The 26,143-nt window shown below is 46.8% G+C and overlaps 1 protein-coding gene across 1 annotated transcript in view; it reads right to left on the bottom strand.

The window, feature by feature from the left end:
* The window catches only part of LOC138356516 (uncharacterized), a 352,850-nt gene that overhangs the window by 283,917 nt on the left and 42,790 nt on the right, over positions 1-26,143 (bottom strand). The gene's annotated exons all lie outside the window — the stretch shown is intronic.

Here is a 26,143-nt window from a genome sequence, read left to right as displayed (position 1 = left end):
CTGGCTACTAGGTACGACATATATATATATATATATATATATATATATATATATATATATATATATATATATATATATATATATATATATATATATATATATATATATATATGCAAACAAGCCTGAATGGTCCCCAGGCATATATGCAACTGAAAACTCCACACCCCAGAAGTGACTCGAACCCATATTGCCAGGAGCACTGTATTACGGAATACGTAATATGTATATAATTTTGTCTTGTATTGTACTTATTAATGTGTCTCCTTTTGTTTCGAGGTATTATGCCATGTTTCTCAATGTTCATTATGTATTTATTTATGTTATGCTCATTTTTTGTGTTTTGTACTGCTTGTTGTATTTACACTATGTATTATTCACTTGATGTATTATTCGCTTGATGTATTCACTGCGGTGAGTATTGGGATAGGTGTTGTGTAGGTCAACTATTATACTTGTGTTTTGTGGTTTTGCTTTTGTGTTAAGCCTGTGGTACCTGAGTTTTGAATTGCAGCGTGTTTTATGCATTCTGAGGTGTGTTGCGTTTGTTTGTGATTATATATTGCATTATATATGTTTCCTTTTTTATCTTTTATTATGAGTTTGTATCCTTGTTCAGAGTGGTTGTCTTTATTGGATTTTGTTACGTGGTGGTCACAGTGTTTACGGTGTCGTGTGAAGTTTGTTTTTATCGTCGTGAATTAAAGGGATAAAATTATTTTGTGGAATTTTGTTTGTGAACTTTTGTTAATAAAGAAAAACTGGTGGAAGGTGGAATATGGTATAGAAAGCGTCTTGAATTTAAACAGAGGATTTATGGTTCCAGTACAGCTAAGTCATTAATGTTATGCCATCCTGTGAGCAAGCCACTCTTAGCGTAATGTTTTAGTAATGATAACTCCTTCCCACAATACCGAAGAGAAACGATATTTCAACGTTGAATCTACGATAAATAAACATTGATAACGTTCCTTCAACGTTTTCAGATATTATTATAGTAACCGGAAGGCGGATGAATGTAAAAAAACAGGAAAATAACAGTTGAATACTAAATAAAGAAATTCAAAATATTTCACAAGGATAGACAGAGCAGAGGAGGAGGAGGAGGAGGAGGGGGAGTAGCCATATATATCAGGTAAAATGTAGTGTGCAATAGAGAATCGAAACTCTGACACACAGAAACTATTTGGTTTGAATTCAATTAAAATAATATAAATTTAATAATCAGACTTTAAATTCAGACCACCGAACTTTGACAGAAGTGAAGTATGGGATGAAATATCTAGAGCATTTAGGTCAGTGTTTGTGTCATGGGTGACTAATTTTAGTGAAATAAACATGTTTAACAAAATCAGAATACCGACACATTTTTTCAGAATTAATTGAAGATTGCTTCTTTAAGCAACATATTACGGCGCTAACACAGAAAAATAATATTTAGGATTGACTGTTAAGTAACAGGAGACACAAATTAATGACATCGAAATAGAGAGTGAGCTAGCGAAAAGTGATCACAAGAAAATAGGGAGTGAGCTGGGGAACAGTGATCACAAGTAAATCAGATTTAGCATAGAATTCAATAGTTGTGTAAAAGAGAATTCTGTTAAGGAGCCAGACATCCGAAAAGCTGATTTTGTGTTTACAGGGAATGGACTAAGAAATTTCTTGGGAAGGCCAGACTAAGGCCATCCCACACTAAACACGTGGGATGGGCCGGTCCTGGGAAAACCAGACTCGCCGGTCTTGGGAAGGCCAGAGTGACCTAAACACGGGGGATGGGCCGGTCCTGGGAAGGCCAGACTCGCCGGTCTTGGGAAGGCCAGAGTGACCTAAACACGGGGGATGGGCCGGTCCTGGGAAGGCCAGACTCGCCGGTCTTGGGAAGGCCAGACTGACCTAAACACGGGGGATGGGCCGGTCCTGGGAAGGCCAGACTCGCCGGTCTTGGAAAGGCCAGACAGACCTAAACACGGGTGATGGGCCGGTCCTGGGAAGGCCAGACTGACCTAAACACGGGGGATGGGCCGGAACGCGATGGGACCCTTGCGATGGGTGACGTAACAAGTGATTATGATTTAGATTCAAAATATAACATACCCTGATGATCACAAAGTATACTGATGAGCTGATGAGCTCCTCGCTGACCATTACCACACACACCGACGCTGGACACTACAGGAGCGATCCTCAACTTTTCTGACGAACTTCACCTACGCCGAAGATCCCCAGACTTGACAGTCACCACCTGCTCCACCGATTACCACCTATCCTGAAGATCCACACCTACACTGAAGATCCACACCTACACTGAAGATCACTACCTACACTGAAGATCACCACCTACACTGAAGATCACCACCTACACTGAAGATCACCACCTACACTGAAGATCACCACCTACACTGAAGATCACCACCTACACTGAAGATCACCACCTACACTGAAGATCACCACCTACACTGAAGATCACCACCTACACTGAAGATCACCACCTACACTGAAGATCACCACCTACACTGAAGATCACCACCTACACTGAAGATCACCAACTACACTGAAGATCACCACCTACACTGAAGATCATCACCTACACTGAAGAACCACACCTACACTGAAGATCTACACCTACACTGAAGAACCACAGCTACACTGAAGATCTACACCCACACTGAAGATTTACCCCTACACTGAAGATCACCACCTACACTGAAGATCACCACCTACACTGAAGATCACAACCTACACTGAAGAACCACACCTACACTGAAGATCTACACCTACACTGAAGAACCACAGTTACACTGAAGATCTACACCCACACTGAAGATTTACCCCTACACTGAAGATCACCACCTACACTGAAGATCCACACCTACACTGAAGATCTACACCCACACTGAAGATTCACCCCTTCACTGAAGATCACCATCTACACTGAAGGTCCACACCTACACTGAAGATCCACACCTACACTGAAGATCACCATCTAGACTGAAGATCACTCTTAAACTGAAGATCACTACCTAAACTGAAGATCCACACCTACACTGAAGAACCACACCTACACTGCAGATCCACACCTACACTGAAGAACCACACCTATACTGAAGATCCATACCTACAATGAAGATCCACACCTACACTGAAGATTCTCACCCACAGAGATGATCCACACCTACACTGAAGATCCACACCTACACTGAAGATCCACAACTACACTGAAGATCCATACCTACACTGAAGGTCCACAGCTACACTGAAGATCCACACCTACACTGAAGATCACTACCTACACTGAAGAACCACACCTACACTGAAGATCACCACCTACACTGAAGATCACCACCTTCACTGAAAATCAACGCCTACACGGAAGGTCCACAGCTACACTGAAGATCCACACCTACACTGAAGATCCACACCTACACTGAAGATCACTACCTACACTGAAGATCCACACCTACGCTGAAGATCACTACCTACACTGAAGATCCACACCTACACTGAAGATCACTACCTACACTGAAGATCCACACCTACACTGAAGATCACTACCTACACTGAAGATCCACACCTACACTGAAGATCACTACCTACACTGAAGATCCACACCTACACTGAAGATCACTACCTACACTGAAGATCCACACCTACACTGAAGATCACTACCTACACTGAAGATCCACACCTACGCTGAAGATCACTACCTACACTGAAGATCCACACCTACACTGAAGATCACTACCTACACTGAAGATCCACACCTACACTGAAGATCACTACCTACACTGAAGATCCACACCTACATTGAAGATCACTACCTACACTGAAGATCCATACCTACACTGAAGATCACTACCTACACTGAAGATCCACACCTACACTGAAGATCACTACCTACTCTGCTGATCACCATGTACTCTGTACAAAGATTATTACATTATATGAAACATTTAAAACAAAAAAAGTTAAGAAAGAGCTACAATGATTGAAGGGGCGAGGAAGCGTCTCCCAACAGGTGTCTAGTTAATTGTATACTACCAACTGTTATATGAGATGACAAACACCATGATAACAACAGTGATCACAATTTTCTTACATATGTGTGGCGAGAGACGCAGGCCCTAGAGAACCAATTATCTTACAGGTGTGTGGCGAGGGACGCAGGCCCTAGAGAACCAGTTATCTTACAGGTGTGTGGCGAGGGACGCAGACCTGGAGAGTGAGGTTCTCTGCACGAGATAAGGACGAGGAGTGAGTGAGGCCAGGCAATGTTCGGGATTATTAACGATGCAAGAACTCCACGCGCGTGCGCAGTGGTCGTACTGTTTTCTGCCAGCCAATGACAGCAGCACACTCACCAAATGTGGTTGCTGCCAGCCAATAGCAGCAGTACCCTCACCAAATGTGGTTGCTGCCAGCCAATGGCAGCAGTACCCTCACCAAATGTGGTTGCTGCTAGCCAATAGCAGCAGTACCCTCACCAAATATGGTTGCTGGCAGCCAATAGCACCAGTACACTCACCAAATGTGGTTGTAGGGTCGAGCTAGGCTCCTGGCTCCGCCTTCTGTATGTTCTTAAACTCATAATTCATAACTCATTTCTAACAATAACTTATTTGTTACGCGTTTATCACATCATAAAAGGAACTAGGGGTCGGGCGAGCTAGGTGTCACTAGTAAGTAGAAAACTGACGATAAGGGAAATAAACAATTATAAAAAATGTGGAGCTATAACTGTAACTAATTAAAACAGGAAGAACCTCGCAGCGCGGGATGAGAACACAAGTGGGTAATTAGCTTAGTTACGCTCTTAGTGAGAGTTAGTAACCAGCTCAGTTAAGCTCTTAGTGAGAGTTAGTAACTAGCTCAGTTACGCTCTTAGTGAGAGTTAGTAACCAGCTCAGTTACGCTCTTAGTGAGAGTTAGTAACCAGCTCAGTTACGCTCTTAGTGACAGTTAGTAACTAGCTCAGTTACGCTCTTAGTGAGAGTTAGTAACTAGCTCAGTTACGCACTTAGTGACTGATCGTAACTAGGTCAATTAGGCTCTTAGTGAGAAATCGTAACTAGCTCAGTTAAGCTCTTAGTGACTGATCGTAAGTAGCTCAGTTACGCTCTTAATGAGAGATCGTAACACTCTGAGTTACGCCCTTAGTGAGATCGTAACTATCTGAATTAAGCTCTTAGTGAGATCGTAACTAGCTCAATTACGCTCTTAGTTAGAGATCGTAACTAACCACCATGGAGCCTCTCAATGGAAGTATTGACTAATACAGTTCAAAGAGAACATATTGTTATTATCTAGTATTATTACATTATCTAGTGGAGCGTGGTGGTTACATGGTGGAGGCTGCTCTAGTGGAGCGTGGTGGTTACATGGTGGAGGCTGCTCTAGTGGAGCGTGGTGGTGACATGGTGGAGGCTGCTCTAGTGGAGCGTGGTGGTTACATGGTGGAGGCTGTTCTAGTGGAGCGTGGTGGTTACATGGTGGAGGCTGCTCTAGTGGAGCGTGGTGGTTACATGGTGGAGGCTCCTCTAGTGGAGCGTGGTGGTGACATGGTGGAGGCTCCTCTAGTGGAGCATGGTGGTTACATGGTGGAGGCTCCTCTGGTGGAGCATGGTGGTTACATGGTGGAGGCTCCTCTAGTGGAGCGTGGTGGTTACATGGTGGAGGCTCCTCTAGTGGAGCGTGGTGGTGACATGGTGGAGGCTGCTCTAGTGGAGCGAGGTGGTGACATTGTGGAGGCTCCTCTAGTGGAGCGTGGTGGTGGCTGCTCTAGTGAAGCGTGGTGGTGGCTGCTCTAGTGGAGCGTGATAATGGCTGCTCTAGTGGAGCGTGGTGGTGACATGGTGGAGGCTCCTCTAGTGGAGCGTGATGGTGACATGGTGGAGGCTGCTCTAGTGGAGCGTGGTGGTTACATGGTGGAGGCTGCTCTAGTGGAGCGTGGTGGTGACATGGTGGAGGTTGCTCTAGTGGAGCGTGGTGGTGACATGGTGGAGGCTGCTCTAGTGGAGCGTGGTGGTGACATGGTGGAGGCTGCTCTAGTGGAGCGTGGTGGTGACATGGTGGAGGCTGCTCTAGTGGAGCGTGGTGGTGACATGGTGGAGGCTGCTCTAGTGGAGCGTGGTGGTGACATGGTGGAGGCTGCTCTAGTGGAGCGTGGTGGTGACATGGTGGAGGCTGCTCTAGTGGAGCGTGGTGGTTACATGGTGGAGGCTCCTCTAGTGGAGCGTGGTGGTGACATGGTGGAGGCTGCTCTAGTGGAGCCTGGAGGTGACATGGTGGAGGCTGCTCTAGTGGAGCGTGGTGGTGACATGGTGGAGGCTGCTCTAGTGGAGCGTGGTGGTTACATGGTGGAGGCTGCTCTAGTGGAGCGTGGTGGTGACATGGTGGAGGCTCCTCTAGTGGAGCGTGGTGGTTACATGGTGGAGGCTCCTCTGGTGGAGCATGGTGGTTACATGGTGGAGGCTCCTCTAGTGGAGCATGGTGGTTACATGGTGGAGGCTGCTCTAGTGGAGCGTGGTGGTTACATGGTGGAGGCTGCTCTAGTGGAGCGTGGTGGTTACATGGTGGAGGCTCCTCTAGTGGAGCGTGATGGAGGCTGCTCTAGTGGAGCGTGGTGGTGACATGATGGAGGCTGCTCTAGTGGAGCGTGGTGGTGACATGGTGGAGGCTGCTCTAGTGGAGCGTGGTGGTGACATGTTGGAGGCTGCTCTAGTGGAGCGTGGTGGTGACATGGTGGAGGCTCCTCTAGTGGAGCGTGGTGGTTACATGGTGGAGGCTCCTCTGGTGGAGCATGGTGGTTACATGGTGGAGGCTCCTCTAGTGGAGCATGGTGGTTACATGGTGGAGGCTCCTCTGGTGGAGCATGGTGGTTACATGGTGGAGGCTCCTCTAGTGGAGCGTGGTGGTTACATGGTGGAGGCTCCTCTAGTGGAGCGTGGTGGTGACATGGTGGAGGCTGCTCTAGTGGAGCGAGGTGGTGACATTGTGGAGGCTCCTCTAGTGGAGCGTGGTGGTGGCTGCTCTAGTGAAGCGTGGTGGTGGCTGCTCTAGTGGAGCATGATAATGGCTGCTCTAGTGGAGCGTGGTGGTGACATGGTGGAGGCTCCTCTAGTGGAGCGTGATGGTGACATGGAGGCTGCACTAGTAGACCGAGGTGGTGACTGGTGGAGGCTGCTCTAGTGGAGCGTAGTGGTGACTGGTGGAGGCTGCTCTAGTGGAGCGTGGTGGTGACATGGTGGAGGCTGCTCTAGTGGAGCGTGGTGGTGACATGGTGGAGGCTGCTCTAGTAAAGCGTGGTGGTGACATGGTGGAGGCTGCTCTAGTGGAGCGTGGTGGTGACATGGTGGAGGCTGCTCTAGTGGTGCGTGGTGGTGACATGGTGGAGGCTGCTCTAGTGGAGCATGGCGGTTACATGGTGGAGCATGGTGGTTACATGGTGGAGGCTCCTCTAGTGGAGCGTGGTGGTGACATGGTGGAGGCTGCTCTAGTGGAGCGTGGTGGTGACATGGTGGAGGCTGCTCTAGTGGAGCGTGGTGGTGACATGGTGGAGGCTGCTCTAGTGGAGCGTGGTGGTGACATGGTGGAGGCTGCTCTAGTGGAGCGTGGTGGTTACATGGTGGAGGCTGCTCTAGTGGAGCGTGGTGGTTACATGGTGGAGGCTCCTCTAGTGGAGCGTGGTGGAAACATGGTGGAGGCTGCTCTAGTGGAGCGTGGTGGTGACATGGTGGAGGCTGCTCTAGTGGAGCGTGGTGGTGACATGGTGGAGGCTGCTCTAGTGGAGCGTGGTGGTTACATGGTGGAGCATGGTGGTTACATGGTGGAGGCTGCTCTAGTGGAGCGTGGTGGTGACATGGTGGAGGTTGCTCTAGTGGAGCGTGGTGGTGACATGGTGGAGGCTGCTCTAGTGGAGGGTGGTGGTGATATGGTGGAGGCTGCTCTAGTGGAGCATGGTGGTGACATGGTGGAGGCTGCTCTAGTGGAGCGTGGTGGTGACATGGTGGAGGCTGCTCTAGTGGAGGGTGGTGGTGATATGGTGGAGGCTGCTCTAGTGGAGCATGGTGGTGACATGGTCGAGGCTGCTCTAGTGGAGCGTGGTGGTGACATGGTGGAGGCTGCTCTAGTGGAGCGTGGTGGTTACATGGTGGAGGCTGCTCTAGTGGAGCGTGGTGGTGACTGGTGGAGGCTGCTCTAGTGGAGCGTAGTGGTGACTGGTGGAGGCTGCTCTAGTGGAGCGTGGTGGTGACATGGTGGAGGCTGCTCTAGTGGAGCGTGGTGGGGACATGGTGGAGGCTGCTCTAGTAAAGCGTGGTTGTGACATGGTGGAGGCTGCTCTAGTGGAGCGTGGTGGTGACATGGTGGAGGCTGCTCTAGTGGTGCGTGGTGGTGACATGGTGGAGGCTGCTCTAGTGGAGCATGGCGGTTACATGGTGGAGCATGGTGGTTACATGGTGGAGGCTCCTCTAGTGGAGCGTGGTGGTGACATGGTGGAGGCTGCTCTAGTGGAGCGTGGTGGTGACATGGTGGAGGCTGCTCTAGTGGAGCGTGGTGGTGACATGGTGGAGGCTGCTCTAGTGGAGCGTGGTGGTGACATGGTGGAGGCTGCTCTAGTGGAGCGTGGTGGTTACATGGTGGAGGCTGCTCTAGTGGAGCGTGGTGGTTACATGGTGGAGGCTCCTCTAGTGGAGCGTGGTGGAGACATGGTGGAGGCTGCTCTAGTGGAGCGTGGTGGTGACATGGTGGAGGCTGCTCTAGTGGAGCGTGGTGGTGACATGGTGGAGGCTGCTCTAGTGGAGCGTGGTGGTTACATGGTGGAGCATGGTGGTTACATGGTGGAGGCTGCTCTAGTGGAGCGTGGTGGTGACATGGTGGAGGTTGCTCTAGTGGAGCGTGGTGGTGACATGGTGGAGGCTGCTCTAGTGGAGGGTGGTGGTGATATGGTGGAGGCTGCTCTAGTGGAGCATGGTGGTGACATGGTGGAGGCTGCTCTAGTAGAGCTTGGTGGTGACATGGTGGAGGCTGCTCTAGTGGAGGGTGGTGGTGATATGGTGGAGGCTGCTCTAGTGGAGGGTGGTGGTGATATGGTGGAGGCTGCTCTAGTGGAGCATGGTGGTGACATGGTGGAGGCTGCTCTAGTAGAGCTTGGTGGTGACATGGTGGAGGCTGCTCTAGTGGAGGGTGGTGGTGATATGGTGGAGGCTGCTCTAGTGGAGCATGGTGGTGACATGGTGGAGGCTGCTCTAGTGGAGCGTGGTGGTGACATGGTGGAGGCTGCTCTAGTGGAGCGTGGTGGTTACATGGTGGAGGCTGCTCTAGTGGAGCGTGGTGGTGATATTGTGGAGGCTGCTCTAGTGGAGCGTAGTGGTGACTGGTGGAGGCTGCTCTAGTGGAGCGTGGTGGTGACATGGTAGAGGCTCCTCTAGTGGAGCATGGTGGAGGCTGCTCTAGGGAGCGTGGGTGTGACATGGTTACCTTGAGGTGCTTCCGGGGCTTAGCCTTCCCGCGGCGCGGTCGTCGATCAGGCCTCCTGGTTGCTGGACTGATCAACCAGGCTGTTGGACGCGGCTGCTCGCAGCCTGACGTATGAGTCACAGCCTGGTTGATCAGGTATCCTTTGGAGGTGCTTATCCAGTTCTCTCTTGAACACTGTGAGGGGTCGGCCAGTTATGCCCCTTATGTGTAGCGGAAGCGTGTTGAATAGTCTCGGGCCTTTGATGTTGATAGAGTTCTCTCTCAGAGTACCTGTTGCAACTCCGTTTTTCAACGGGGGTATTCTGCACATCCTGCCATGTCTTCTGGTCTCATGTGATGTTATTTCTGTGTGCAGGTTTGGGACCAGCCCTCTAATATTTTCCACGTGTAAATTATTATGTATCTCTCCCGCCTGCGCTCAAGGGAGTACAAATTTAGGCTCTTTAATGGGTCCCAATAGTTTAGATGTTTTACTGAGTGGATTCAAGCAGTAAAGGATCTCTGCACGCTCTCCAGGTCAGCAATTTCTCCAGCTTTGAAAGGGGCTGTCATTGTGCAGCAGTACTCCACTCTAGAGAGCACAAGCGTTTTGAAAAGTATCATCGGTATAGCATCTCTAGTGTGAAAAGTTCTTGTTATCCAACCTGACATTTTTCTTGCAGTTGTGACGGCTACTTTATTGTGTTCTTTAAAGGTAAGGTCTTCCGACGTGAGTACACCCAGATCCTTTACATTGCCTTTTCGTTCTATGTTATGATTTGCCTGAGTTTTGTACATGGTTTCCGTTATTATATTTTCATTTTTTCCATAGCGCATGAGCTGGAACTTATCTTCGTTAAACACCATATTATTTTCAGTAGCCCATAGAAAGACCTGATCTACATCTGACTGGAGGTTTGCCGTGTCCTCTATGTTGCCTACTCTCATGAAGATCCTAGTGTCATCTGCAAAGGATGATACAGTGCTATAGGTTGTGTTCTTGTCTATGTCCGATATGAGGATGAGAAAAAGTACTGGAGCAAGCACAGTACCCTGGGGGACTGAGCTCTTCACAGTTGATGGGCTGGATTTTATTTTGTTGACTTTTACACATTGGGTTCTGTTGGTCAGGAAATTGTAGATCCATCTGCCTATTTTTCCGGTAATTCCTTTTGAACGCATTTTATGTGCAATAGCACCATGGTCATATTTATCAAAAGCTTTTGCGAAATCTGTGTAAATTACATCAGCGTTTTGTTTGTCTTCCATAGCATCTAATGCCATATCATAGTGGTCCAGCAACTGCGACAGGCAAGAGCGCCCTGTTCTGAAACCATGTTGTCCGGGGTTATGGAGATGCTGTGATTCCATGTATTTTGTGATCTTACTTCTTAGCACTCTCTCAAAATTTTTTATAATATGCGATGTTAATGCTATCGGTCTGTAATTTTTTGCCTCTGCTTTATTTCCTCCTTTATGAAGTGGTGCTATCTCTGCTGTTTTTAGTATATCAGGAATAATGCCGGTATCTAGGCTTTGTCTCCACAGAATGTGGAGGGCCTGCGATAGTGTTTTATTACAGTTCTTGATGAATACGGAGTTCCAAGAATCCGGGCCTGGTGCAGAGTGCATAGGCATACTGTTTATGACTTCTCCAAAATCCAGTGGGGATAGGGTGACGTCTGATATATGATTTGATGTTGGTATCATATCCATGAAAAATTCATTTGGGTTATCAAGCTTTAGTGCGTTTAATGGCTCACTGAAAACAGAGTCATACTGCTTCCTCAGTAGCTCGCTCATTTCTTTGTTGTCATCGGTGAAAGTTCCATCTCCCTTTCGCAGGGGCCCGATACTAGATGTGGTTTTTGATCTTGATTTTGCATAGGAGAAAAAATATTTCGGATTTCTCTCTATTTCACTGATGGCCTTTTGCTCTCTTTGCCTCTCCTGGGTTTTATATGATTCTTGTAGCTTGCGTTCAATTGTTTCTATTTCTCTACCTAACCTTCTTCGCCGTTCTTGAGATAGGGTGCGACTCTCAAGTTGTTCCGCGATTCGTTTTCTTCGCCTATATAGGGAACGACGTTCCCGTTCCAATCTGCATATCTTTCTCTTTTTTCTTAGGGGTATGCGGTTTGAACATATTTCTAGTGCTACTGAGCTTATTTTTTCCGGCACTGGTTCAGGTTTGCATTTTCTAGCTGTTATTCCCAGTTTATTTCTGTGAAGTCCTGGTTTATTTGCTCCCAGTTTATCTGTTTATTATTGAAGTTAAATATGCTGAAATCTCCTCCACCGGGAATCTGGACTGGTTTTGATGGTCTACTTCCCATGGTTGTCATAACTTCAATTAAGTTGTGATCTGAGTAACAGATATTTGTAATCATTATGTCCCTGATCAATTCATCATTATTAGTGAAAATGAGGTCCAGCGTGTTCTCCTTCCTAGTTGGTTCTACTATTTGCTGGTTTAAGGCAAACCTGTCGCACATCCGTAGCAGGTCATTTGCATGTGCCTGTTCATTTAGGCTACTTCCTGGTATTCTTTCTGATATTACTGTATTAGTCAGGTGCTTCCATTTCAGGTGCCGTAGGTTGAAGTCCCCAAGCAGGATGATGTTCGGAGCTGGATTTGTGAGGTTTTCCAAGCAGTGTTCTATTTTCATTAGTTGGTCTTTAAACTGCTGAGGGTTTGCCTCCGGTGACTTATGTATAAGGACAATAACTACATTTAGAATCTCTATTTTGATTATCAGCACTTCCACCATATCATTTGAGGTGTTTAGAAGCTCAGTGAAGATGAGTGTGTCTTTGATGTAGAGGCTGACCCCTCCCTGAAGCCGGTGTTTCCTATCACATCTGAAAAGATTGTACTCTGAGATCCATATTTCACCATCATGGTAGTCCTTTGTGTGGGTTTCTGTTAGGGCTGCAAACACTGCATTTGCCTCATGAAGGAGACCATCAATAAAGTGAACTTTGTTGGATTTGCGTGTTTTTATACCCTGGATGTTGGCAAATATAAATGATGTTATCCTGTTAGTGGAAGTGCTGGATGCCTTACATGGTGTTAATATCTGAGGCTCTGGTAAGGAGGCCACTGTGTTTGCGTCCAGGGTGTGTTGTTTTGGAAGTCATTCGTCCAGTTTTGGTAGTAGGATGGGTGTTGTGTGGTGTAGTACCTGTGTGTTTGTTGATAGTTTGTATTTCAGTCTTGTGGGTATCTCCCTTCCCCTCTGCAATCCTGTAGTGGTTCCATCTGACTGTTCCTCTCTCTTATATTTACTACTCTGTTTCTGCCTTCCTCTAAAAAATTTCCAGTAGTGTCATATTGATCTTCCCGTCTATAACGCTGTGTACCTCTCACGTGGAATTCCGAACACTGAAGATTGTAGCATTTTTTGTCCCTAATTGAAAATTGACATAATTTAGGGTGGAAGTATCTACACCCTGTTCCAAAACGGCATATACCCCTCGCCAACGTGTTCCTGCACTTTCGAGGATGCAGAAAATGGCATTTTGCTCCTAATTTTCCATATTTGCATATTCCTTTAGCGTAGAATTTGCAAATGTGTTCCGGTTTTGCGTTTTTCAAGGTATTTATATCTGTGTCTGTCTTGTCTACCTCTTTATTGGAGCCATCTCCGTCTTTCGTCCCAATTCCTTCATTTATGCACTCTGTCTCACTGTTGCTCTCATCGTTTATATTACCTGGCTCTGCAATATTGCTGTTATTTTGTACCACAATCTCTTCCTCCACACTACTGCTGCGGTTCTCTAAACTATCTGTTCCTGAGTTTTGGTCATTATCCAATGTTGACTTTTCCCAGTCCGCATATATCACTAGTAGCTTGTCTGTGAATGATAATCTCTGTGACTAGGGAATGTTTTTCATCAGTTTAGTTATGTTCTCTAACATTAATCTGTCATCTTTGCAAACCCAGTAAATTCTTTGCCTTTTAGTGCATCCTGGAGATACTTCAGTACAGCCCAGGTGAAATCTTATGTTACAGATGCAACACGTTACGCCTACGTTACGTTTTCCCAGTACTCCCGAACACTCGCCACACCTCTCCATTGTCTGAAGTATTGTATTGTATTTGTGGTTCACTGTATGGATCACTTGTTGATGTCTGTCCTTTTAACTCTCTATAAAATTATATGTATATATTTATATATTTAATATTTATAATATTATATGTATACCGTATATTTGTAATATTATGTATGTTATTTTGTTCAAACTTTATGGCAGGTACTTAGCGTAGGGTAGCGAAGCTGGTTGGGTGGAGGCTGCTCTAGTGGAGCGTGGTGGTGGCATGGTGGAGGCTCCTCTAGTGGAGCGTGGTGGTGACATGGCGCAGGCTGCTCTAGTGGAGCGTGGTGGTGACATGGTGGAGACTGCTCTAGTGGAGCGTGGTGGTGACATGGTGGAGGCTGCTCTAGTGGAGCGTTGTGGTGACATGGCGCAGGCTGCTCTAGTGGAGCGTGGTGGTGGCATGGTGGAGGCTGCTCTAGTGGAGCGTGGTGGTGACATGGTAGAGGCGCTCTAGTGGAGCATGTTGGTGACATAAAGGCTCATCTAATGGAGCGTGGTGGTGACATAGTGGAGGCTCCTCTAGTGGAGCGTAGTAGTGACATGGTGGAGGCTGCTCTAGTGGAGTGTGGTGGTGACATGGTGGAGGCTCCTCTAGTGGAGAGTGGTGGTGTCCTGGTGGAGGCTCCTCTAGTGGAGCATGGTGCTGACATGGTGGGGGCTCCTCTAGTGGAAGATGGTGGTGACTGGTGGAGGCTCCTCTAGTGGAGCATGGTAGTGACATGGTGGAGGCACCTCTAGTGGAGCATGGTGGTGACTGGTGGAGGCTCCTCTAGTGGAGCGTGGTGGTGACATGGTGGAGGCTGCTCTAGTGGAGCGTGGTGGTTACATGGTGGAGGCTGCTCTAGTGGAACGTTGTGGTGACATGGTGGAGGCTGCTCTAGTGGAGCATGGTGGTGACATGGTGCAGGTTCCTCTAGTGGAGCGTGGTGGTGACATGGTAGAAGATGCACTAGCGGAGCGTGGTGGTGGCATTGTGGAGGCTCCTCTAGCGGAGCGTTGTGGTGACATGGTGGAGGCTGTTCTAGTGGAGCGTGGTGGTGACATGGTGGAGGCTGCTCTAGTGGAGTGTGGTGGTGCCATGGTGGAGGCTCCTCTAGTGGAGAGTGGTGGTGACATGGTGGAGGCTGCTCTAGTGGAGCATGGTGATGACATGGTGGAGGCTGCTCTAGTGGAGCATGGTGGTGACATGGTGGAGGTTCCTCTAATGGAGCGTGATGGTGACATGGAGGCTCCTCTAATGGAGCGTGGTGGTGACATAGTGGAGGCTCCTCTTGTGGAGCGTGGTGGCGACATGGTGGAGGCTCCTCTAGTGGAGCGTGGTGTGGCCTGGTGGAGGCTCCTCTTGAGAAGCATGGTGCAGACATGTTGGGGCTCCTCTAGTGGAGGATGGTGGTGACTGGTGGAGGCTCCTCTAGTGGAGGATATTGGTGACTGGTGGAGGCTCGTCTAGTGGAGCATGGTGGTGACATGGTGGAGGCACCTCTAGTGGAGCATGGTGGTGACTCGTGGAGGCTCCTCTAGTGGAGCGTGGTGGTGACATGGTAGAAGCTGCTCTATCGGAGCGTGGTGGTGGCATTGTGGAGGCTCCTCTAGTGGAGCGTTGTGGTGACATGGTGGAGGCTGCTCTAGTGGAGCATGGTAGTGACATGGTGGAGGCTGCTCTAGTGGAGCGTGGTGGTGACATGGTGGAGGCTGCTCTAGTGGAGCGTGGTGGTGACATGGAGGCTCCTCTAATGGAGCATGGTGGTGACATTGTGGAGGCTGCTCTAGTGGAGCATGGTGATGACATGGTGGAGGCTCCTCTAGTGGATCGTGGTGGTGACATGGTGGAGGCTGCTCTAGTGCAGCGTGGTGGTGACATGATGGAGGCTCCTGTAGTGGAGCGTTGTGATGATATTGTGGAGGCTGCTCTAGTGGAGCGTGGTGGTGACATGATGGAGGCTCCTCTAGTGGAGCATGGTGGTGACTGGTGTAGCCTGCTCTAGTGGAGCGTGGTCATGACTAGTGGAGGCTCCTCTAGTGGAGCGTGGTGGTGACATGGTGGAGGCTCCTCTAGTGGAGCGTGGTGGTGACATGGTGGAGGCTCCTCTAGTGGAGCATGGTGGTGACTGGTGGAGGCTCCTCTAGTGAAGCGTGGTGGTGGAGGCTCCTCTAGTGGAGCGTGGTGGTGACATGGTGGAGGCTCCTCTAGTGGAGCGTGGTGGTGGAGGCTTAGGGCAGGAGACGGGCACAGGAGGAGGATCCTCTATTGGTGTTTATTGTTTATTATGTGTGGTGGAGTATGAGTAAAGGTCTCAGTACATTGCTCGTGTTCATTTACATGTGTTCATTTACATTGCTCGTGTTCATTTACATTGCTCGTGTTCATATACATTGCTCGAGTTCATTTACATTGCTCGTGTTCATTTACATTGCTCGTGTTCATATACATTGCTCGAGTTCATTTACATTGCTCGTGTTCATTTACATTGCTCGTGTTCATTTACATTGCTCGAGTTCATTTACATTGCTCGAGTTCATTTACATTGCTCGTGTTCATTTACATTGCTCGAGTTCATTTACATTGCTCGTGTTCATTTACATTGCTCGTGTTCATTTACATTGCTCGTGTTCATTTACATTGTTTGTGTTCATTTACTCACTTTGGCGGTAAATGACACGCAGTAAGACGGTGTGGATTTACAAAACATGAATTTACGAGAACAAAGCGTAAACAAACCAAACTGAATCCGTACGTACCTTGAACAGAGATTTTTACAATGAACTGGAAATAAATCATGCTGTGGAAATTGTATTTGGGGTGATTGAAGAGAAGTATAATGAATGACCAAACTTTATCGAGCGGGTGCAAGTTAGAACCACAACACAACAAGAGTATGCAGAGGGAGATTTTAAACATTAAAATTGCGAATACAGGAAGTATATAGAGAAATTAATGACATGTTACTATCTATGGTATTGTGATTGAGAATTTATATGACTCTGGTGCGGATCGCCTAATTCTTCTGTGTTTATGTGGCAGCCCAGAGAAGGCTTAAAGCTTCAGTTTGTTCAGCGGTTCGGTTCCTCTGAAATCCTCTCTTATATGAGCTAGCCCGTGGCTTAGTTGATAGAGCACTCGCCTCTCATGCTGGAGGTCGCGCGTTCGAGGCTCCTATTGCCCTGGTGAATGACATGTTACCGTCTGCGGTATTGTAGTTGACAATTGATTTAGAGTAATGTTCATGGATGCATATGAAGTCTATTGTTCTACCTCTGAAGCAAAGTTATTTGTTCTTGGGGATTGGATTTATTGGAGGACAAATTTACAGTCCATCCTTATAGAGAATCAGGAGCGCTACACCAAAATAAATGAAATTGGGAGGCGAGGGAACTATCAGGGAAAGCGCTAAGCCATTACGACTATATAACATTTGGAATGGCTCAGGATAAGGGTTTGGGATGGGACAGGGGGAGGGGGAGAAATGGTGCCCAACCGCAAGGACGTTCGGAGATTGAACCTCGACATGTATGAAGCGTGACCGTCGCTCTACCGTCCAGCCCAAGTGGTTGAATAAAATTGGGAACTGACGACAAGAAGAGGCCTTACTATAGGAACGGTGAACGTGTATCTTGAGGTTATCTTGAGATAATTTCGGGGCTTAGCGTCCCCGCGGCCCGGTCCTCGACGAGGCCTCCGTTTCGTTATACACCACATGGAAGCAGCAAGTAGCAGCTGTCTAACTCCCAGGCACCTATTTACTGCTAGGTAACAGGGGCATCTGAGTGAAAGAAACATTTTTCCCATTTTTCTCCGCCTCCACCAAGGATCGAACTTGGAACCTCAGGACTACGAATCTGAAGCGCTGCCCACTCAGCTGTCAGGCGCCCCCTAAGTACCTGATGGTGGGCTAACCCTGAATTATGTGTGTCCCAAACACGGTGTTCATCAAGCGTGTTCCCTTGATGTATTATCCTAGACAATTATCTTTTAACTTGTGTCACACTGTATTGACTGAGGGACTTGTGTCACATTGTATTGACTGGAGGACTTGTGTCACACTGTATTGACTGAAGGACTTGTGTCACACTGTATTGACTGGAGGACTTGTGTCTCACTGTATTGACTGAAGGACTTGTGTCACACTGTATTGACTGGAGGACTTGTGTCACACTGTATTGACTGAAGGACTTGTGTCACACTGTATTGACTGAAGGACTTGTGTCACACTGTATTGACTGAAGGATTTGTGTCACACTGTATTTACTGAGGGACTTGTGTCACACTGTATTGACTGAAGGATTTGTGTCACACTGTATTTACTGAGGGACTTGTGTCACACTGTATTGACTGAAGGACTTGTGTCACACTGTATTGACTGAAGGACTTGTGTCACACTGTATTGACTGGAAGACTTGTGTCACACTGTATTGACTGAAGGACTTGTGTCACACTGTATTGACTGGAAGACTTGTGTCACACTGTATTGACTGGAAGACTTGTGTCACACTGTATTGACTGAAGGACTTGTGTCACACTGTATTGACTGGAAGACTTGTGTCACACTGTATTGACTGAAGGACTTGTGTCACACTGTATTGACTGGAAGACTTGTGTCACACTGTATTGACTGGAAGACTTGTGTCACACTGTATTGACTGAAGGACTTGTGTCTCACTATATTGACTGAAGGACTTGTGTCACACTGTATTGACTGGAAGACTTGTGTCACACTGTATTGACTGGAGGACTTGTGTCACACTGTATTGACTGAAGGACTTGTGTCTCACTATATTGACTGAAGGACTTGTGTCACACTGTATTGACTGGAAGACTTGTGTCACACTGTATTGACTGGAGGACTTGTGTCACACTGTATTGACTGAAGGACTTGTCACCCCCTAGCACCCCCCAGACTCCCCCACATCCCCCACTCGTCCCCAGACACCCCCCAGTACCCCCCAGACCCCCGGCAAAAGGGGGAACTCTGGCACCAGAGTTTCCAAGAAGAGTCTCAAGGTTTGGTACAACAATGCTGATGGGGTATCCAATAAAGCAGAAGAGATAAAAGAAAGAGTTTGTGAGGCAGACCCAGACATAGTGGCAAGAGTGGAAACTAAAATAAATGGCATGATCTCGGATGCAATCTTTCCAGAGGGGTACCAGGTGATAAGAAAAGAAAGGACACAGAGACAGGGAGGAGGAGCGGCACTCCTAATAAAGCAGAAATGGAAGTTTGATGAGCTGGAAAATCCGGGTACCAACGAAAGCATGAACTCCATACATGGAACTCTGACAGTGTATGGGAAGAAGATTGTTATCTTGATACTCTACAATCCCCCACCAAACAGTAGAAGGCCCAGGCAGGAGTATGAGGACAGCAACAAGGCATGTATAGATGAACTGCAGAGGGCAGCAACTATAGCGCATAGAATGAAGGCGAAGCTGCTGGACATGGGGGAACTAAATCACGGAGAGATAGATTAGGAAACAAGGAATCCCCATGGCGGAGACGAGACCTGGGGAGCGAAGCTGGTAGACGTTATTGACAGGAATTTCCTAACAGCATGTGAAGGAAGACACTAGGGATAGAGGAGGGGATACACCCAGCCTATTGGACCTCGTTTTCACCCAGAATGAAGAAGACATGAACCATTTAGAACATGAAATACCACTAGGAGCCAGTGACCATTGTGTCCTAGTCTTTGACTACATGATGGAGCTTAAAATTGTGACCAAAGGACAAGAGGTCCGAGTAAGGAGACTTGATTACAGAAGAGGGGACTACAGGAGGATAAGGGACTACCTGGGAGAAGTGCAGTGGGAGGAAGAAATTAGAGGAAAAACAGTGCAAGATATGATGAACCAAGTCATATGGAAATGCAAGGAGGCTGAAGAGAGATTTATTCCAACAATAAAGGAAAAAACAGGAGGGAATATAATAACCCATGGTTTAGTAGACAGTGTCAGGAAGCAAAAGTGAGAAACAGGAGGGAGTGGAGGAAGTACAGAAGACAAAGGACAGAGGACAACAGGATTAGATGTAACAGAGCTAGGAACGTTTACATTAACATAAGACGAGTGTCGGAAAGAAATTATGAGAATGATATTGCAATCAAAGCGAAAAAGCAACCTAAATTACTACATAGCCATATAAGAAGGAAGAGGTCGGTAAATGACCAAGTGACAAGACTGAGGAAAACAGAAGGGGCATATACAGAAAGTGACAAGGAAATCTGCGAGGTACTGAATGCAAGTTTCCATGGAGTGTTCACAACCGAGCCTGAGTGGCTCCCATTGTTAGAAGAGATTACCCTAGATGAAAGACTATCAGATATAGAGGTGACAGCAGAGGAGGTAATTAAACAGTTGACAACACAGGATGCAACTAAAGCAGTTGGACCAGACAAAGTATCACCGTGGATACTAAAAGAGGCAGCGCAGGCTCTCAGCGTGCCTCTGGCAATGATCTTTAATGTGTCACTTATGTCGGGAGAATTGCCCAGTTGCTGGAAGGAAGCAAATGTCGTACCGATTTTCAAGAAAGGTGATTGGGAGAAGGCACTTAACTACAGACTCGTATCACTGACAAGCATCTCCTGCAAAGTACTTGAAAGAATAATTAGGCTAAGACTTGTTGAGCACCTGGAGAGCATTGGGTTTGTAAACAAGCACCAACATTGGGTTCTGGACAGGGAAATCATGCCTAACAAACCTTTTAGAATTCTATGACAAAGTAACAAGGATAAGACAGGACAGAGAAGGCTGGTCAGACTGCATATTTCTTGACTGCCAAAAGGCCTTTGATACAGTACCGCACATGAGACTGCTTTACAAACTTGAGAGGCAGGCAGGAGTAAGCGGAGAGGCCCTAGCATGGGTGAGGAACTACCTAACAGGAAGGAGCCAGAGGGTAATGGTAAGGGGCGAGAAGTCGGACTGGCGAACAGTAACGAGTGGAGTACCTCACGGATCGGTGATGGGCCCAATCCTCTTTCTAATTTACGTAAATGATATGTTTACAGGAGTGGAATCATACATGTCAATGTTTGTGGATGATGCAAAATTAATGAGAAGAGTTGTGACAGATGAGGATTGCAGGATCCTCCAAGAGGACTGAAACAGGTTGCAGAGATGATCAGGGAAATGGCTACTGGAGTTCAACACCAGTAAATGTAAAGTTATGGAAATGGGATCAGGTGATAGACGACCAAAGGGACAGTACACAATGAAGGGGAACAGCCTACCTGTAACGATTCGAGAAAAAGACCTAGGAGTGGATGTGACACCTAATCTAACTCCTGAGGCACATATAAATAGGATAACGACAGCAGCGTACTCTACACTGGCGAAAATTAGAGCTTCATTTAGAAACCTAAGTGAAGATGTTTTTAGATCGCTTTACACTGCCTACGTGAGACCAGTCTTTTTCTCTGGACCAGACCAGAGAAAAAAAGGGAGAGAGGAGATATGATAGGAACATATAAAATACTCAGGGGAATTGACAAAGTGGAAATAGATGAAATGTTCACACGTAATAATAACAGAACGAGGGGACATTGGTGGAAACTGGAAACTCAGATGAGTCACAGAGATGTTAGGAAGTTTTCTTTTAGCGTGAGAGTAGTAGAAAAATGGAATGCACTTGGGGAACAGGTTGTGGAAGCAAACTCTATTCATACTTTTAAAATTAGGTATGACAGGGAAATGGGACAGGAGTCATTGCTGTAAACAACCGATGGCTGGAAAGGCGGGATACAAGAGCCAATGCTCGATCCTGCAAGCACAAATAGGTGAGTACAAATAGGTGAGTACAGTTTCTATAATAAATAAAAAAATTGTATTTTTTCCCGCGCTAATACTTGCTCTTAAACTGCTACTCTTTGGAACAAAATGTGCTATAATGTCAATGGAGAACTTCACTGTGATCTATCATGATAAACTGTGAATTAGGACGTCAAGAGACTTTCTGTCCTTAAAAACTATTCCACAGTGAGACGTTAATTACCTCCCTAAAGATAACAGATGACAAAGTGTAGGATTGTTCTTAAGACAATGATACGTTTGTTCGAATTACGTCTACTGAGTAAATAAATGATAAGTTACTCATTGTGCGCACGCGCGCACACACACACACACACACACACACACACACACACACACACACACACACACACACACACACACACACACACACACACACACACACACACACAGTAATTCTGCGAGGTCAAATAATTCAGTAATTCTCTAAGGTCAAATAACCAGTTTGTGATCGGGAATAGCTCTTCCTTAAGATGCTTGTGTAATTTAACTTCAGTTAAAATAATTCAACCAATCTGGATCATTCAGTGCAAACAGAGGTTAATTGTTAAACTTCAGCCTTGCTAGTAACTTGGTAAAACTTAGTCTATGCGGAAGGATACAATGCTCTGGTCTGGGTCGGACTAGCCGAGCAGGGGACAATGTGGTTTGAGTAGCAGCTCGGGCAGATGGCCTTCCATCATCGACCCCAAGACAGCACCAACAGCTAGCTGGTCGCCCAAGGTAAAGTTGCTCAGAGGTTAGAGTTAGGGAATAGTTCAACTAATTGCCAGTCAGGGAGTGTTCAAGTCAGGGAGTACCATTTCTTAGATTTTGTTTTAGTTTTGAATAAATTAATTAGTTATTAATTGCATTTTCATTATTTTCCATGTGTGTGTTATATATATGTGAATTTGTCCTTGTCCCGTGGTCCCCACGAGGCCGAGTTGAATTGGGCGCCGATTCTAACATTGAATCAGGATTATCATTCCCGTTGACTTTATTCCACACTTAAGATCCAAAGTCATGTTACTAGTGGGGATCAAGCCCCAAAGTTATTGATTAGCATGATCGATCCAGACCTCGATCATTGCTCAGTGTAGTTGGTCTGGTGGTGGCAGGGTAAAGGCGACCCTAGGGTTTTGCTAGAAGCCTATGTCACGTCATACGGGTTGTAGAATCTCAAGTCGGTCAATAGTCTTGAGACCATGTGACGTGGGGTCGGCTCAAGTGAAAGTTTTGGGGTCCCTTGGTAGAGAACAAAAGTAAGAATACGAGCAGAGGGAGAGTAAAGGGGGGTAAAGAACATTCAGAACCCCCCCCCCCCGTGTTACAATGGTCCTTGGTCCTTGGACCTATACTGTTTCTGGTATATGTAAATGATCTCCCAGAGGGTATAGATTCGTTCCTCTCAATGTTTGCAGACGATGCAAAAATTATGAGGAGGATTGAAACAGAGGATGACAGTAGGAGGCTACAAGGTGACCTAGATAGACTAAGTGAATGGTCCAGCAAATGGCTGTTGAAGTTCAACCCGAGGAAATGCAAAGTAATGAAACTAGGCAGTGGAAACAGGAGGCCAGACACAGGATACAGAATAGGAGATGAAGTACTTAATGAAACAGACAGAAAGACCTAGGAGTTGGTATCACACCAAACCTGACTCCTGAAGTCCACATAAAGAGAATAACGTCTGCGGCATATGCGAGGCTGGCTAACATCAGAACGGCGTTCAGGAACATGTGTAAGGAATCATTCAGTATCTTGTACACCACATATGTAAGACCAATCCTGGAGTATGCGGCCCCAGCATGGAGCCTGTACCTTTTCAAGCACAAGACGAAGCTGGAAAAAGTCCAAAAGTATGCCATTAGACTAGTCCCAGAACTAAGAGGCATAAGTTATGAGGAAAGGCTGCGGGAAATGCACCTTACTACACTGGAAGACAGAAGAGTAAGGGGGACATGATCACAACCTACAAAATCCTCAGGGGAATCGACCGGGTAAACAAGGATGAACTATTCAACACTGGAGGGACGCGAACAAGGGGACACAGGTGGAAACTGAGTACCCAAATGAGCCACAAAGACATTAGAAAGAACTTTTTCAGTGTCAGAGTAGTTAGTAAATGGAATGCACTAGGAAGTGATGTGGTGGAGGCTGACTCCATACACAGTTTCAAATGTAGATATGACAGAGCCCAGTAGGCTCAGGAATCTGTACATCAGTTGATTGACGGTTGAGAGGCGGGACCAAAGAGCCAGAGCTCAACCCCCCGCAAACACTACTAGGTGAGTACACACACACACACACACTCACACACACACACACACACACACACACACACACACACACACACACACACACACACACACACACACACACACACACACACACACAAACACACACACACACACACACACACACACACACACACACACACACACACACACACACATTGGAGGTGGTGACAAGCAACTTTTTAACCCAGCATGTCGGAGAACCCACAAGGATGAGAGGCAATGACGAACCAGCGAGACTCGACTTAGTCTTCACTCTGAACGACTCCGACATAAGAGAAATCGGTTTTGAGGACCCAGTAGGAATGAGCGACCACAGTGTACTGGTGTTTGAGTACTTGATTGAAGAAGGGTTATTGAACTCGAGGAGGGATACCGAAACTAAAAGGTTAGCATACCGAAAGGGAAACTATGAAGGGATAAGAAAATTCCTAACAGATATAGCATGGGAAACAGAGCTCAGGGGAAAGACGGCCCAAGATATGATGGATTACATCACGCAGAAGTGCAAGGACGCAGCAAACAAGTTTGTCCCAGTCCAAAAGGAAAACAGAGAAATGAAAATGAGAAACCCATGGTTTAATCAGAGATGTAGGCTAGCTAAGCAGCAAAGTAAAAGGGCATGGAGAAACTATAGGAATAACAGGACGCTGGAGAGCAGAGAAAGATACCAGAATGCCAGGAATGAATATGTCAGGATGAGAAAAGAGGCAGAAAGACAATACGAAAATGACATCGCAGGCAAGGCAAAGACAGCCTAAATTGTTGCATAGCCACATTAGGAGAAAAACAACAGTAAAGGAACAGGTTTATGAAATTAAGGATAGGGGCAGAAGGATTCACTACAAACGACAAGGAAGTGTGTGAGGAATTGAATAAGAAATTCCAGGAGGTCTTCACCTTAGAGCAAGGAGAAATTCCAGAGGTAAGTGAGGGAATAGCTAACCAGGAACCACTGGAAGAGTTTGAGATTACCAGTGGGGAAGTAAGGAAGTGTTTACTAGAGTTGGATGTGACGAAGGCTATAGGCCCAGATGGAATCTCCCCTTGGGTTCTAAAGGAAGGAGCAAGAGAACTGTGCCTACCACTCTCCATAGTGTATAACAAATCACTGGCAACAGGGGAACTGCCAGAAATTTGGAAAGCAGCTAACGAAGTCCCGATATACAAGAAAGGGGATAGACAGGAGGCACTGAACTACTGGCCAGTGTCCCTAACCTGCATACCATGCAAGCTGATGGAGAAGATTGTGCGAAAAAAACTAGTGAAGCATCTGGAGCGAAGGAACTTTGTAACACAACATCAACATGGGTTCAGGGATGGCAGGTCCTGCCTCACAGGGTTACTTGAATTCTACGACCAGGCAACAAAAATAAGGCAAGAAAGAGAAGGGTGGGCAGACTGCATATTTTTGGATTGTCAGAAAGCCTTTGATACAGTGCCACACAGGAGGCTAGTGCGATAGTTGGAGATGCAGGCTGGAGTGAAAGGGAAGGTACTCCGGTGGATTGAGGAGTACCTAAGCAACAGGAGACAACGAGTCTGTGTGAGGGGTGAGGTCTCAGATTGGCGAGACGTCACAAGTGGAGTCCCGCAGGGGTCAGTCCTTGGACCTATACTGTTTCTGGTATATGTAAATGATCTCCAAGAGGGTATAGATTCGTTCCTCTCAATGTTTGCCGACGATGCAAAAATTATGAGGATTGAAACAGTGGATGATAGTAGGAGGCTACAAGATGACCTGGATAGACTGAGTGAATGGTTCAACAAATGGCTGTTGAAGTTCAACCCGAGTAAATGCAAAGTAATGAAACTAGGCAGTGAAAACAGGAGGCCAGGCACAGGATACAGAATAGGAGATGAAGTACTTAATGAAACAGACAGAGAGAAAGATCTAGGAGTTGATATCACACCAAACCTGTCTCCTGAAGCCCACATAAAGAGAATAACGTCTGCGGCATATGCGAGGCTGGCTAACATCAGAACGGTGTTCAGGAACCTGTGTAAGGAATCATTCAGAATCTTGTACACCACATATGTAAGACCAATCCTGGAGTATGTGGCCCCAGCATGGAGCCTGTACCTTGTCAAGCACAAGACGAAGCTGGAAAAAGTCCAAAGGTATGCTACTAGACTAGTCCCAGAACTAAGAGGCATGAGTTATGAGGAAAGGCTGCGGGAAATGCACCTTACGACACTGGAAGACAGAAGAGTAAGGGGGGACATGATCACAACCTACAAAATCCTCAGGGGAATCGACCGGGTAAACAAGGATGAACTATTCAACACTGGTGGGACGCGAACAAGGGGACACAGGTGGAAGCTGAGTACCCAAATGAGCCACAGAGACGTTAGAAAGAACTTTTTCAGTGTCAGAGTAGTTAGTAAATGGAATGCACTAGGAAGTGATGTGGTGGAGGCTGACTCCATACACAGCTTCAAATGTAGATATGATAGAGCAACCCGTTCTCGCAAATTCGTAAAGTCAATATTGACTTATTAAAT

This window comes from Procambarus clarkii, chromosome 73 (assembly GCF_040958095.1).
Source record: "Procambarus clarkii isolate CNS0578487 chromosome 73, FALCON_Pclarkii_2.0, whole genome shotgun sequence".
Classification (NCBI taxonomy): domain Eukaryota; kingdom Metazoa; phylum Arthropoda; class Malacostraca; order Decapoda; family Cambaridae; genus Procambarus; species Procambarus clarkii.
This window is presented reverse-complemented; position numbering and strand designations above follow the sequence as displayed.